Source organism: Oryx dammah, unplaced genomic scaffold (assembly GCF_014754425.2).
Source record: "Oryx dammah isolate SB20612 unplaced genomic scaffold, SCBI_Odam_1.1 HiC_scaffold_23, whole genome shotgun sequence".
NCBI lineage: Eukaryota > Metazoa > Chordata > Mammalia > Artiodactyla > Bovidae > Oryx > Oryx dammah.
This window is the reverse complement of record NW_024070207.1, coordinates 90,829,798-90,845,183: the sequence shown is the minus strand read 5'-3', so window position 1 is coordinate 90,845,183 and position 15,386 is coordinate 90,829,798. Positions and strand designations below refer to the sequence as shown.

At 39.5% G+C, this 15,386-nt stretch overlaps 1 pseudogene; it reads right to left on the bottom strand.

The window, feature by feature from the left end:
- Positions 1-747: 747 nt before the first annotated feature.
- LOC120881655 lies at positions 748-977 on the bottom strand (annotated as a pseudogene).
- Between the last annotated feature and the right edge of the window lie 14,409 nt (positions 978-15,386).

The window sequence follows — 15,386 nt, the reverse complement described above, 5'->3', positions numbered from 1 at the left end:
CTACAAGCTTTAAATCATATTGTTACTATACTCAAATCATCTCTAAGAAAATGGTGGTGTTCACAAGTACAAAAATTATTATATCCAGTAAGTGGTGTTCTACACAGTCAAGATAATAAGAGAATTCTTTACAAAATTATATTTTGAAAAATGCAGAATGTCTGACAATTACCAGTATCACAAAAGCTAAAATGAGAAAAATACAGAAAATAGAAGTACTCATTAAATAATATTATTGTGCTTTGAAGAAGCCAGAAATGATTCTATTTGAGGAAATAAGTGATAATGATAAGATGCAATTAATACATCCTATCTCTTTTAAGCCAAAGCCTACTTTTCACCTCAGGACAATTCTGATTTTTGCATTCTTAATCTCCTTTGTCCAGAACAGGGCCCCATTTTAAGCCATTATTTGAATAGAGTTCATGATCTAAAGCTATTTTTCTCCACAGGATGTTTTCATTTTAGTATTAATACATAAGTTGCAAAAAGGCAAATGACTAAGTCAGTTACAAAGAATTTGTAGCATAATAAGAGCCAATTTATAGTAACTGTCAACCGACTTCTATACTGAAGCCGAAAAGTTGCTACAGTACAGGTGAGAACTAACATGATTCTTCCATATGTTCAGACTTTGTTTACTAAAAAATACCATCATAAGATCTGAAAAGAAACCTTACTGGGTCCTTCCAAAGCTGAATAATTTTCCAAACGATTTTCCTCTGGTTGCAGAGCCTGTTCATGCCTTCAATGTTTTTTCAATCATTTAGCTTTTGCAATATTTTTTTGATATTTTTATTTCTTCTTTTGCTCCTTTTCCCAATCATCTTAGCCAGTTTCCAAGACAATATAGCACTTTCTAGAAACAATGACATTAGGGCCAAAATAACTGTTGAAAAGAAGTTATATGGGTCCTTTGAAGCCCATTCCACAACATACTCAGCCTAAGCCTTTATATCAACTCTTTGCAACTCCATGGACTATAACCCGCCGAGCTGTTCTGTCCATTGGATTCTCCAGGCCAGAATACTGGAGTGAGTTGCCACTTCCTACTCCAGGGGATCTTCCCAGCACAGGAATCGAACCTGAATCCCATGCATCTCCTGGATTGGTAGGCGGATTCTTCACCACTAACGCCACCTGGGATTATTAGCCAATCATAATTTCATATGATCCTTGGTTGGTGTCTTCTTCTTTAGCTCTACCATAAACTCTGACTGAAGGCTTAAATTCTTATTTTTTTTTTAATTTCTGTTACTTTCTTGTTTTTTCTTTTTTTAAAATATAATTTTATTTATTTTAATTGGAGGTTAATTACTTTACAATACTGTATTGGTTTTGCCATACATCAACATGAATCTGCCACAGGTATACACGTGTTCCCCATCCTGAACCCCCCTCCCACCTCCCTCCCCGTACCATCCCTCTGGGTCGTCTCAGTGCACCAGCCTCAAGCATCCAGTATCATGCATCGAAACTGGACTGGCGATTTGTTTCATATATGATATTATACATGTTTCAATGTAATTCTCCCAAATCATCCCACCCTCTCCCTCTCTCACAGAGACCAAAAGACCGTTCTATACATCTGTGTCTCTTTTGCTGTCTCGCATACAGGGTTATCATTACCATCTTTCTAGATTCCATATATATGCGTTAGTATACTGTATTGGTGTTTTTCTTTCTGGCTTACTTCACTCTGTATAATAGGCTCCAGTTTTATCCACCTCATTAGAACTGATTCAAATGTATTCTTTTTAATGGCTGAGTAATACTCCATTGTGTATATGTACCACAGCTTTCTTATCCATTCATCTGCTGATGGACATCTAGGTTGCCTCCATGTCCTGGCTATTATAAACAGTGCTGCGATGAACATTGGGGTACACATGTCTCTTTCACTTCTGGTTTCCTTGGTGTGTATGCCCAGCAGAGGGATTGCTGGGTCATAAGGCAGTTCTATTTCTAGTTTTTTAAGGAATCTCCACACTGTTCTCCATAGTGGCTGTACTAGTTTGCATTCCCACCAACAGTGTAACAGGGTTCCCTTTTCTCCACACCCTCTCCCTACATTTACTGCTTGTAGACTTTTGGATCGCAGCCATTCTGACTGGCGTGAAATGGTACCTCATTGTGGGTTTGATTTGCATTTCTCTGATAATGAGTGATGTTGAGCATCTTTTCATGTGTTTGTTAGCCATATATGTCTTCTTTGGAGAAATGTCTATTTAGTTCTTTGGCCCATTTTTTGATTGGGTCCTTTATTTTTCTGGAATTGATCTGTAGGAGTTGCTTGTATATTTTTGAGATTTGTTCTTTGTCAGTTGCTTCATTTGTTATTATTTTCTCCCATTCTTTTTTTTTTTATTTTCTCCCATTCTGAAGGCTGTCTTTTCACCTTGCTTATAGTTTCCTTTGTTGTGCAGAAGCTTTTAATTAGGTCCCATTTGTTTATTTTTGCTTTTATTTCCAATATTCTGGGAGATGGGTCATAGAGGATCCTGTTGTGACTTATGTCGGAGAGTGTTTTGCCTATGTTCTCCTCTAGGAGTTTTATAGTTTCTGGTCTTACATTTAGATCTTTAATCTATTTTGAGTTTATTTTTGTATATGGTGTTAGAAAGTGTTCTAGTTTCATTCTTTTACAAGTAGTTGACCAATTTATATACTCCAAGGTGGAAGCAGGAAGGCAGAAGCAGTGGCCTTTCCAAACCACCCACGGGCCAGTGCTCACCTGGATCCTAGAGTTGTTGTTTTAATTTTAAGAACAACAACAACAACAACAAAAAGTTCTTGCTGAAACTGAGTTGAATCCTGTCTCCCAAAGATTTCCATCTTTTTGGATCTAATTCTGTCCCTTCTGTGATCTTTCTGGACAAACATGTTTTTCCACTATAATACATTTCAGACATCAGAATGATGGTATCATGACTCTCCCAGCTTTTTCTCAGCAGATAATCTGGCTGGGAACTTCACCTCTTTCCTAATCTCTACCCTTCTTTGCTCTGTAGTTGTTCTTTCTCTTCCACTCAGGGCAGATATAAACACATGTACACACACACAAACACACTCACAAGTGTATATATTAAGTGTGATGTCTTACTTTGGGAACCTCTGTTAGCTCCTACATATGCAGAGCTGTCCATGGAAATGCACAAGGAGTAATTTTCTTCCGCGCAGAAAAATCTCAACAATGTCAAAGGCTTCTCAATGAGACTGTGACACAGCCTGTCACTTACTGCGTTGGCAAAGAAAAACTAGACAGCAAAGCATTGTCTCTTTTGGCAGGACTGTGAGACGAATGGAGTCTCAGGAACTCACAGTGTGTGAAAAAGAGAAATAAGACATAAAAGCCCGCCATAGAAAGGTTGCTATGGTGTGATGCGTTTCCCCCACCCCACCAGTCTTTTCAGAGGCAGGAAAAAAAATGAATGATGGTAGATTTCACCAATTCTTTCATAAGTGAATGAATGAGGCTTTCCCAAAGAAAACTGTCTCACAAAATGAATGGCCCCATTACACAAATTTGGTGACACAATCAGACATTAGGAACCAAGATAGCCACAAGTTCTACTCAGTGCACAAAGGCACAGAGGGATCTGAATTCTGAGGATGTATATTCATATTTAAAGTATTGACTGATGGCATGAATTGCATGAGATCTACCAAGAGTGAAAAGCAAAAGCGAAATTGTTAGTCTATCAGTCGTGTCTGACTCTGTGACCACATGGACTGTAGCCCACCAGGCTCCTCTGTCTATGGAATTTCCCCAGGCAGGAATACTGGAGTGAGTAGCTATTTCCTTCTCCAGGGAATTTTCCCAATCCAGGGATCAAGCTCAGGTCTCCTGCATTATAGGCAGATTCTTTGCTGTCTGAGCCACGAGGGAAGCCCCAAGAACACGAGTGGCTAGCCATTCCCTTCTCTGGGGGAGCTTCCTGACCCACTAATGTGAACCTGGGTCTCCTGCATTGTAGGTGATTCTTTACCATCTGAGCCACCCGGTAAGGTACATTCAGCATGACCAAAACCTAGCTATAGCAAGAACGCCTCTGAAATGTATTTTTACCAAGATAGCTCCAAACCTGTTTGCCGGTGTGTTCCCAGGGCTTGGAACAGGAGGTTTGAAATATAGCTAGCTTCTCAAGGTCCTTTCTACCTCCTTGATGCTGAGCACAGAGTTCTTGCAGACTCTGTGTTAAAAGTAGAACATTAGCACCATCTAAAGGCTACATTCCAAATGTCTTGCCAGTGTAAGATATGTTGCCTGAAATAGTGTTTACTGTGTATTTTTTTGGGCTCCAAAATCACTGCAGATGGTGATTGCAGCCATGAAATTAAAAGACGCTTACTCCTCCTTGGAAGGAAAGTTATGACCAACCTAGATAGCATATTGAAAAGCAGAGATATTACTTTGCCAACAAAGGTCCGTCTAGTCAAGGCTATGGGTTTTTCCAGTGGTCATGTATGGATGTGAGAGTTGGACTGTAAAGAAAGCTGAGTGCCAAAGAATTGATGCTTTTGAACTATGGTGTTGGAGAAGACTCTTGAGAATCCCTTGGACTGCAAGGAGATCCAACCAGTCCATCCTAAAGGAGATCAGTTCTGGGTGTTCATTGGAAGGACTGATGCTGAAGCTGAAACTCCAATACTTTGGCCACCTGATGTGAAGAGATGACTCATTGGAAAAGACCCTGATGCTGGGAGGGATTGGGGGCAGGAGGAGAAGGGGACGACAGAGGATGAGATGCCTAGATGGTATCACCGACTCAGTGGACATGAGTTTGAGTGAACTCTGGGAGTTGGTGATGGACAGGGAGGCCTGGCATGCTGTGATTCATGGGGTTGCAAAGAATTGGACACGACTGAGTGACTGAACTGAACTGAATGCTTTGGAGTATTGACACTAAAAATTTTTGCCTACCGAGAATGAAGCAGTGGGCCACTATCACATGCTATGTGTCTGAGATGGTTATATTTCCGGAGAGATACATGTTATCTGTAGTGCTTGCCTGTTTGAAAGAATAGGCCTTTTAAAATATTTTTATAGAAATATTGATTTACAATGTTGTGTTTCAGGTGTACAACAAAGTGGTTCAGTTTTACCTATATGTATAAACACATACATTAATTTTTTTTTACATTCTCTTCCCTTATAGGTTATTATAAGATATTGAGTAGAGTTCTCCATGCTAAACAGTAGGTCTTTGTTGTTTATCTATTTTATATATAGCAGTGTGTACCTACTAATCCCAAACTCCTAATGTATCCATCTCTCCCCTTCCCAAAAGTAGGTCGAGTACATCAAAAGCTGTACTGGCTTGCTGTATTATAGGGACCTGTTATTCCTTAGCTCAAACTGCCAGTGGGTCGAGTCTGAACTTGGCCATTGGTGGGAGGGAGGCGGTTGAGGGGCGGGGGCCCGGGCGGTTATGAAATAGCCATTAGCCTGGTAGGAGAGATGGGGCTCCAGGTCTGCTTTGCTGTTTGCTGGGTCTGTGGCTTTAACCTCTCTGATCCTGTTAGGCATAAAGCAAGGTTGCTCCACTAGATTATCTTTAGGGACCTCTCCTTTTCCACCATCAGTGTGGCCCTGCGTTTTGAGACGATGATGTAACCTGGTCCCATACCTCTATTTTATATCATTTTGGGGCTCAAGAGAAAATGATCCCAGAAACTTTCTGTTATGTTAAACCCAGCTGAGTTGTACCCAAATCCTTTGGGTTCAAAGGCAAGGAAAGACTGACTTAAAGTTTCTTTGGAAAGTTTCCAGGGCCCCAGTAGTAAGCTAGAGTCCCCAGATTCCCTAGAAGTTACTAAGGACCTATTAGAAATAGGAGCTGGTTTTTAGACTTAGGTGATAAGAGGATTTTACAATAGATTGACCCTCTGATACAGTCATCCAATGGAAATGTGACTTCTGAGGGTCAAACTTTGGCAGGTGTGGGGACAGAGAGTGGATGCAGCAAAAAGAAAAAGAATTTTAAGCTTAGTAGATAGAGATCTAGGGCTTCCCAGGTGGCGTTAGTGGTAAAGAACCTGCCTGACAATGCAGGAGTCGAAAGAGACGTAGATTCCATCCTTAAGTCAGGAAGGTCCCCTGGAGGAGGGCATGGCAACCAGCTCCAGTATTCTTGCCTGGAGAATCCCGTGGACAGAGAAGCCCGGTGGGCTACAGTCAGGACTGAAGCAACTGAGCACACGCTCGTGCAGACAGAGACCTGTGGTTAGTTTGCCTCTGCCCCTTACTGGTCGTGAGACTCAGGACAAATCACTCAAGTGCTCTAAGCTTTGGTTTCCATGTCTGTAAAATGCACCTAACAACCAAGTTGTTGAGAGGATTAAATTAGACACTGTACTCATCTAGTCCAGCCCAATACTGGATGCAGCATAAATATCCCATGAATGATGTCACAAGCTTATTATTTTAAAAGCAGACTCTCCCGTTTAAGGCAACACAGTGAACAAAGAAAGGTTTGAGATTCTTGTGCATTAGCACAAGCCCCAGCAATAGATTTTGAGTCTCAGATCTAACAATGCTTGCCAGGTTCCTCTGACACACAGCCCGGGTTCTTGCTTTTGTCTTTCAAAATGGCCTCTTAGCTCTGTGCTTCTTGAGTGTCTGCCATCGGTTGGACCTTTCCCCTGCACCATCTTGCTTCTGCTTTTAGCACAGGTAGCTTTGCTGTCAGGGTATTTGAAGTCTTCCTTTGATGGCCCTGCAACTAAGCAACTTAATTATGAATGAGCACTCTGCCTAAAAGCCTGTATAGCTCTGCTCTTGTTTTTGTTCAAGTACCCCTGGCATAGAGCCAGGGACTCAATACGCAAAAGCAAAGGGATGACCGACCCACCCACCCACCACTGAACGACCCCACTCCCTTCCCACCCATCTGCTGCTTGCTGCCTTTGTTAGAAGGGAAGAGAGGAAGAGTGAGCTATGAGGAAAAGATCATGAAAATATAATACATTTTTGTGAAAGATATTGATAACATATTTAACCTTTAAAAGAAAAGTTCTCAAAATGAATGATGCATTATCAGCAATTCATTCTGTTCTAAGATTGGTCAAATCAATGAGCTTATTTCTATTTTTAATCACTTATATAAAATATCACCCATGTACAGCTCTTGAAAAGAAGAAAAGGAAACATGAGAAACTCAATAAGTAAAAGTACAAGGTTTCTTTGTGGTGAAAGTACAGCAGAAACTTTACCTTAAGAATAGTTAAGTGTTAGAGCAGGGCTGTGTGTGGGGGGTGTGTGTGCGTGTAGAATATTCATGATATGGAAAGAGATCTTCATAATCTGGTCTACAAAACTGAGTAGTAGAAAGCATAAGTGATGCTCTCTGGATCACACAGCCGGTTGGTGGTGGAGCCAGGAGGGCATTTGGATTTCCTGACTCCTAGATATTATTGAGCAAGGCCATGTGGACAGTAAAGTCTCCAAAATGTCCAAGTAACTGTTGCTTGTGTTACTGTTGCTTTTAAACTGTTACTAAACCAGTTCAACCTCTTTTTTTGTTCCCTCAACCTCTTTGCTCTTATTCTTAGACTTGTCCACTATGTTTGCTCCCTTTTTACACAAATATTTCAGTACATATATTTCAAAAATAATATATGGTTGGAATTGACATGCACTGTGAATGTAAAATAAGCACCAGATTTCAAAGACTTGATACGTCAAAAAGAATGTGAACGATCTTAGTGATAACTTTTCTTATTGATTACATGTTGAAACAATATTTGGGATAGATTGGATTGAGTAAAATATGTTGTTAAAATTAATTTTACCTGTTTAAAAAAATTTTAGTGTTGCTACTATAGGGTTAAAAATGATTTATGTGGCTCACATTGCAGCTTCAATCATGTAGAATTATAATCTTCCAATTTGAATCAGATATTCTATGCTTTGTTCAAATCCAAGATTTGCAACAAAGGCTTCTGGCTAAGGGTACATGACTACTGTTTTGGCAAAATAGAATTTAATGTACGAAATAATTGACTTAGGTATATTAAGCTGTGCTAATCAATAATTGCACTGTTTGGGGCAGATTATATAAATTATACTAATCCATAGTTGTACTATTCTGGTAAAGTAGAAATTAATGTAAGGCATAAATTATTTAAATGCATTAATTTGTACTATTTACTATAATCCTCCCTTCCTTGTGGTGGAACATATAGTCCCTGACTCTCTGGTGTCTTTAAATTTAAACGTAACCAAAAATGTTGCCTTCATAAAGTTCTTCCAGCAGGCCACTACTCAAGACATACCTCAAAATAGGCTCATTAACTCACAGCTGTAAGCTGTTATTAAAGGGTGGGGTGTGAAGCAGAGAGAGAGGACAGGGCTTTTGAGAATAACTGAATGATGGGAGGAAGAAAAGGCTGTACATTACTTCAGAATAAATTAATTTCCCAGAAAAATATTAAAAAGCTTACACATTGTTTTCATCTAAGCCCGATTCATGCAAGGAGGAGGGCAAATAAAATGATCTAATAAGTGTCTTCTGCCACTTGAGTGAATGTAATTTTAAAGCAGAATACGCAAACTAAAAATTAAGCTATAAAATAGAAATCAACTTTGATATATTTCTACCAATTTAGTATTATAATCTTAAAATGAAAACTTTTTATTGTATAGTAATATAACAGAAAATCTTCGAAATGCATAAATTTTTCTGGGGAAACATATGGATAAGAATACCATTCAGCTTAGGCAAAGTTCTATTTGAGAAGCTGCAACTTGTTCTAACTCTGAATAAATAATGCAAATGGTTGCTAATACTCATGAGTGCTGCTGAGTGCCAGGCATTGTTCTGGGTTTCTACACATCATGTATTAACGTAATTGTCGTATAACGTACTTGTCGTATAACGTAATTGTCGTATAACGTAATTGTCGTAATAGAACCATGAATTCTATTCATAGACTCATCTTACCTTACAGATATGAAATCCAAGGCACAGAAAGACGGGAAAGCTTGCCCAGAAGTCACATAGCTAGTAAACAGCAGAACAGGGATGTAAGGCAGTCTTGCCTCAGAGTTCATGACCTTAACATACAACGAGCACTCTGAGTTAGTGAGTAAAAGTGGCCAAACGGCTAAAGAAAGTCTTAGAATATTGGTTTCAACAATAATGAAGAATTCATTTGCATGGATCATGGAAACCTGCCATGCAAGAAGAATCAAGGATTTAGCATTGGCCAATGGCATGAGCCTTGGTTGAAAAGTCAGGAGACACAAGATCAGAAACCTCTATAAATAACAGTGGTCCCCAACCTTTTGGCACCAGGGACTGATTTCATGGAAGACAATTTTTCCGTGGACCAGGCGGTTGGGGGGAGTGGTAGGAGGGTGGTTTCTGAAAGATTCTCATAAGGAGCATGCAACCTAGATCCCTTGCATGCACAGTTCACTGTAGGGTTTGAGCTCCTATGAGAATCTAATGCTGGCGCTGATCTGACAGGAGATGGAGCTCAAGCAATAACAGCCATGGGGAGCAGCTATAAATACAAACGAAGCTTCACTCCCTGGCCCATGGCTCACCTCCTGCTATGTGGCCAGAGGGAGGGGTGTGGGGGGGAAGGATGGGGAGTTGAGGAACCCTGTTCTGTAGAGTGAGACAGTGGGATGATGTGCCCTGCATGTACCTTTATCAGACCAATTAGTCTGTTAATATTATGGTTTCTGAGAACTTCTTCCAATGACAATTACCTAAAAAGTCATGAATCACAAATGAAGTTGTGGAATTTAATAAGGGCATGTGAAGGAGACTGTCCCAATGCGAAGAGGAAATAATTGGACGCTAGGATTATGGGAAAAACACTGCTGGTGTTGACCAAAATTGAAGAGGACACATTGTTAAGAATTTAGTTATTTAAAACCAAACCCAGGGTTTAGAATATCAGCTCTTACCAGGAAAGATCTTTACCTCTTTAAATTTTTTTCCACTGCACATATGCGTGGACAGTTACTTAATACACTTTGTGATGATGATGGCAATATTAACTTTAGTGATTGTTTTTAAGATAATAAAGAATTCTCAGATACCTAAGAAAGTCTGAATGATTAGAAACCATAAGAACTTACTCGTACTATCTGTAAAGTGAGGGTAATATCAACCTCACAGTCTGTTGGAAGGATTAAATGAGATAAAGCAGAGAAAGTGCTAAGCTCAGTGTCTGCTTCATTATGCTCTGTTAATCAAGTTTAAAAATGATGACAGCAACAATGATGATGACAATGACAGGCCACACAAGTCAAACTGCACTAAGGGAGCCATGTCTAACTCTCAACAATTTTAAAATAAAACATTCAGTTTAACATGTCTACATAACAGGAAAATATTGAAGCTATTCAAAAGATTACAGCCAAATATGACAGGATTTTAAACTCACAAGCTCAGCTTTGGTTTCATATATAATTTGAAATATATTTATTTTCTGCAGAAGCTTATATTCAAATAGCATATTCTCTAAAGTTCTATTGAATCAAACCCCTCATGCTTTGTGTCAACAAGCTCTTTACATTCTGGGATGGAAGTTTGCTAATGAGAACTGAGAGATGCCAACACAAGATGGTTTGGTGGTCATTGTCTTCTGTTTTCAAGTTTCAGGAAAAAAAAAAAAAAAGGTGTTACAGAATTCCAAAGAACCTCTGGTTTCTTATCCAGGAGATTTTTGTAGTAATTAATTTACCTCATAAGGATGAGATACCATCTGTGCAAGTGCTGTACCATTATAATGTTATTATTAAAAGTCATAGCCCCTTGGTTTAAAAACGGCCTCCTTAAAACCAAGCACACATGAGCATCTGCTTGTGGATTATCTCTATGTGTCACCAGTGAACTTATTATAGTCATCTCTCACCCTCTCTAGGCTGTACACATATGAAACTCAAGGCTATGGCTTTTTCACCTCAGTATCTCCAGCACTTAGATATCGGTACATATGTTGAAGCTGTGCATTTAGAGGAAGCAGAAATATTGATTTGAACCCTAAATATTATGGGCCACTTCAGAAGACAAGATGGCTTAGATGCACTTGCTTCCTTTTCCAGGCCAATAAAATGTGTAGAAGTTATTGTTGCAGGTTTGGTTCCCAAGACTCAGAGGCTGAAATGGAGCTTGTGATGCAAGGTATTTATTAGGGATCATCACAAACACAAAGAGAGAAGCACGCCTGGCCAGAAAGAGAAGTAGAGTTGACATGCCTCAGCCAACCCAGTTGGACAGCTCTGGCTAGAGTTGTCTTTCATCAGAGTAATATAGCCAGGCTCTTATGACTCCACCTACATTAGTCACTGGATGTGAAAGCCACCCCTGGAAAAGCATACCCTTGGGCAAAGTGACTCTGCAGCTGAGGCAGTCTTGGAGAAGACTGACAGCTGAGGCAGCAAATCCTTCCTTGGTGCATGCATGTCCATGTCCATCCTGGTCACCAAATTTTAAATGTTCTGTCTACCATGTGAGAAGATGGCATTAACATGTCTTTAATCAATGAGAAATTTGGAATTACTTTCATATTTAAGTTAAAGAATTTACCCATGTTTTCATAGATTTCTGGTAGAATCTACCAAAATATTTTATAAATATAGTGAAGAGTTCAGGGAAAACTTTTATTTGTTGGTATATGATGTCATTTTCACATGAACTATTGTCCTTCAGCAAGTGGTGGCTGGGTACTTGTTGATACATTAAAACAGATGTTATTAAGGTGTTTCAATGGGCAGTCTTTCTGGGATGTAACAATATACCTATGGCAGAGCTTGAGTAGAACCTTTCTGCCCAAATCCAAGCCTTTCCATTATTCTAGTTCCTGAAGAGAATGGGCTTGTCTGTCTACCCAGATATGGCTGTGTCCTGGGGTCATGAATCAGCATCAGTAGGGTATGGCTTCCATTTCTGATCTAAGCCTTCCCAACTACCCATGCATTTGGTGTTTCATCTTGTGTAGCTGTCTTATTCAAGTATGTATGTTTCAATGGGGCCTGAAAAAGTAACCAAAAGTAAATCTGTATCTTAACTTCTCCAAGGTCACAAGAAAGAAATCAACTTACCCAAACAGTTCCCCAGTCATAACATGTAGGCACCACATTCTACCTAATACAAAATCATGGGTTGAGTGGATTAGCAAACACTTGAGTTTAGAAGAAAACCAATTGTTATTTCCTCAAGACCCAAACCAGTTGAATTGTTCTTCATTCTGTTTCTGAGGAAAGTTCAGGTGGTTCCATGAAGAAAACTAAAGTGACTGGTCTGGGAAATTGAGAACTCGAGAAAATCAGTTCAGTCCATAAACCTCTCCATTATTATTAAATGCTTATAAATTATGAGGATAAGATCAACTTACCATAAAGGGAATCCTTATCCTATCCTAAAGGAAATCCTTATCCTTATCCTAAAGGAAATCAGCCCTGAATATTCATTGGAAGGGCTGATGCTGAAGCTGAAACTCCAATAATTTGGCCACCTGATGTGAAGAACTGACTCACTGGAAAAGACCCCGATGCTGGGAAACATTGCAGGCAGGAGGAGAAGGGGATGACAGAGGATGAGATGGTTGGATGGCATCACTTACTCAATAGACATGAGTTTGAGTAAGCTCCAGGAGTTGGTGATGGACAGGGAAGCCTGCTGTGCTGCAGTCCATGAGGTTGCAAAAAGTAGGACACAACTGAGTGACTGAACTGAACTGAAGATCAGCTTATAAGAGGCTTGCCCTTCACCATTGTGGATTATCACACACATTTTAAAGATGTAAGTTGCTAAAATTATAACATAATTTCCCTTTATTCATTCAGAGCAAATGGAGAAGACATTCCTTCGGCATTTCAAGAATGCAGTGTTTTTAAGTGATCAATGTTTTCATTTAGTTATCTCTCAATCCTTAGGGATAGACTTTAACATATGGCTAAATACGTTTAATTTTTTAAAGATATAGTGCAAATTCCATAGTAACTCACTATCCAATAATGTCTAAATTCTCTTCATTTCCAGGGCTATTTTTAGGTCTTTTGGAAAACTATAACTCTTTTTCCTCTTTCTCAGCCTTGATATGCCCCATTAAATTTTACTCTGTCTTGCTATGCTCTTTTCCAGCCCATTCACCATAGTCAACATCCAAGATCCTGAGAAAAGCAGGATTCCTTTCAGGGGCAATGGGAAGGGAAGAACTCATGGTTGTGGAGAACAGGAAGTCTGGGTTCTAGTCTGAAATCCAAGACTAAGTGTATGACTTTGGGCAAATTCCAGGGTTTCTGCAGGTCTCCATTGCTCAGAGAGAGGAGGATGGAAGCTTTTTAATCGGCCTCCCAATGCCACTGTTCTCTAACGTTCCAAGCATATTCTACTTTTTTCCATGAGGGAAACTTTGACAATAGACCACGTAATAGAATTGGAAGGAAACACTTTCTATGGCTTTCAGAGAATTTGGAAAATATGAGTCATAAAACTGCCCCCATCCAGTCCCACGTTGGTAGCAAGGAAATAAAGATTTAGTTTAGGGCATATGACTCTCACATCAAATTGTTTTCCAAGCCAGGAAGAGATATTTTAAGACTAGAAACACTATTTTCACTTTTTGATTAGTGACATGAAAGAATAGCAATAAATGTGACCAGTAGTTAATACTTTTGTTATCAGTTATGAATGATAACAATTTAACTTTGGGTGTTAAATTTAATTCTTTTCTATGACAAATTTTCTCTTCTATAATGGTCCAAATCACCACTTCACATTTGCCTTCAGAATGAGGAGAACCTCCAATTTAGTGGACTGGCTGACTCTGTCACCATGAAGGTTAAGATCAAGATCAAGGTTTAATAGTATTAGTCTCATTCTGTTCCAAAGCCACAAATATAAATTTAACCCTGCTGGCTTTCTTAAAAATGTGTGAAATTATGCCAAAGAATGTATAAAACCATCATCACTACAGGAAATGTAATGCATGTGTTAACTGTACTAACAGTGGGATGCACCGTCATCACTGGTGAACCAAGACAGCAAGGTGTCACAGTTGCCTTGGAAGCTGAGTTGCCAGCCTGGGTTAGTGTTGAGATGCTTAAAGTGGACACAGCACTATGCCAGCACCATGAGTATTCTTGCAATGCTCCTAAGTATCATTGGCCCTGGATCAATGGGCACAGAATAGCACAGAAACCATTGTCTGTGAACTATTTGTTCTCCTTTTGGTTCTTCAGACTTCATTTATGGATACTTATTTTCTTCTGAGAATAGTGCCTAAGAGATGCACCAGATTTTGTGCCCATTCAAAGAGCTAGATTCTGAGACTAAAAGCCACATTTCATAAGCCCCCACTACCCTAGTACATTGATTTGCAAACAAATGTCCCCACCCAGTATCTTCTGAAACCTTATCTCCCTCTATTTCTGGATCCCCCTCACACACCATAGGGGATGCATCCTAGTAGTTGAGTAGGAAAAAACAATCCTCACACCGTCAAGATTTTGAAGATAATCTCTTTTTATTTCAAAACATGGGAATAACTCCAATTTTGAGCCTCAAGGACCAAAATCTATTTGAACCAAATATTAAGAAGATGAGCCAGGCCTCCATTTTTGGCAGCAAGCGTCCCATGGACAAGTGGATATGAGAGAATGACGCCCACGACATGGCTAAAGCTATAGCACACCCACAAAGATATTTGTACTTGGTTGTCTAATTTACATGCATGAGTATAGAGCATTTTCCATGCCAGTAGTACATATATGCCTTTTTCAAAGTCAGTGCAGGATCCATATTTGTGCAGGTCTTTAAAAGTCTGCTCTCTTACCATACGTTACCATAATTTATCTGAGAGAGCTTCAAGGTGACAGATTCTTTATGCCACTTTTACTTTCCCAAAGTCACTTCTGAATAATAATGACTGCTATCAGGAGTTCCAGCATCACATAGGAAAATCTGCTTGTTAGTGATTTTAACATCAGTTAGCTGGCTGTGAATGAACCTGGCTAAACATATCCACATGCTTGGTGCCTGGAATTTGAAATTGGTAATATTTAGCAGCAAGGGCAACCTTAGACCCAGTCACAAGACTTAAAAAAAAAAAAGCCAGAGGATGTCCCAGAAAGAATTCGGCTTTCCTGCTTTCCAAAGCAAATGCTTCCGTTATCAATACTAAAACTGTGACAGCCTGACCCACTCTTGCCTGGAAGTCTACTTTTCCCACTAATGCTGAATTGTTGGAAGCCCAGATGGCATTCAGCACCAAAGGGGGAAATGCCCGAATCTGAAAAGGAACCAAAAGAAATTGTACCAGGGAAAGGAGATGGGAATGGAAAACAAGTTCCCAGAGTATCTCTGTCAACAAGCATGTAGACTCTTTATTACTAGAATATGCAGAATCCCGTGGGAATTGCT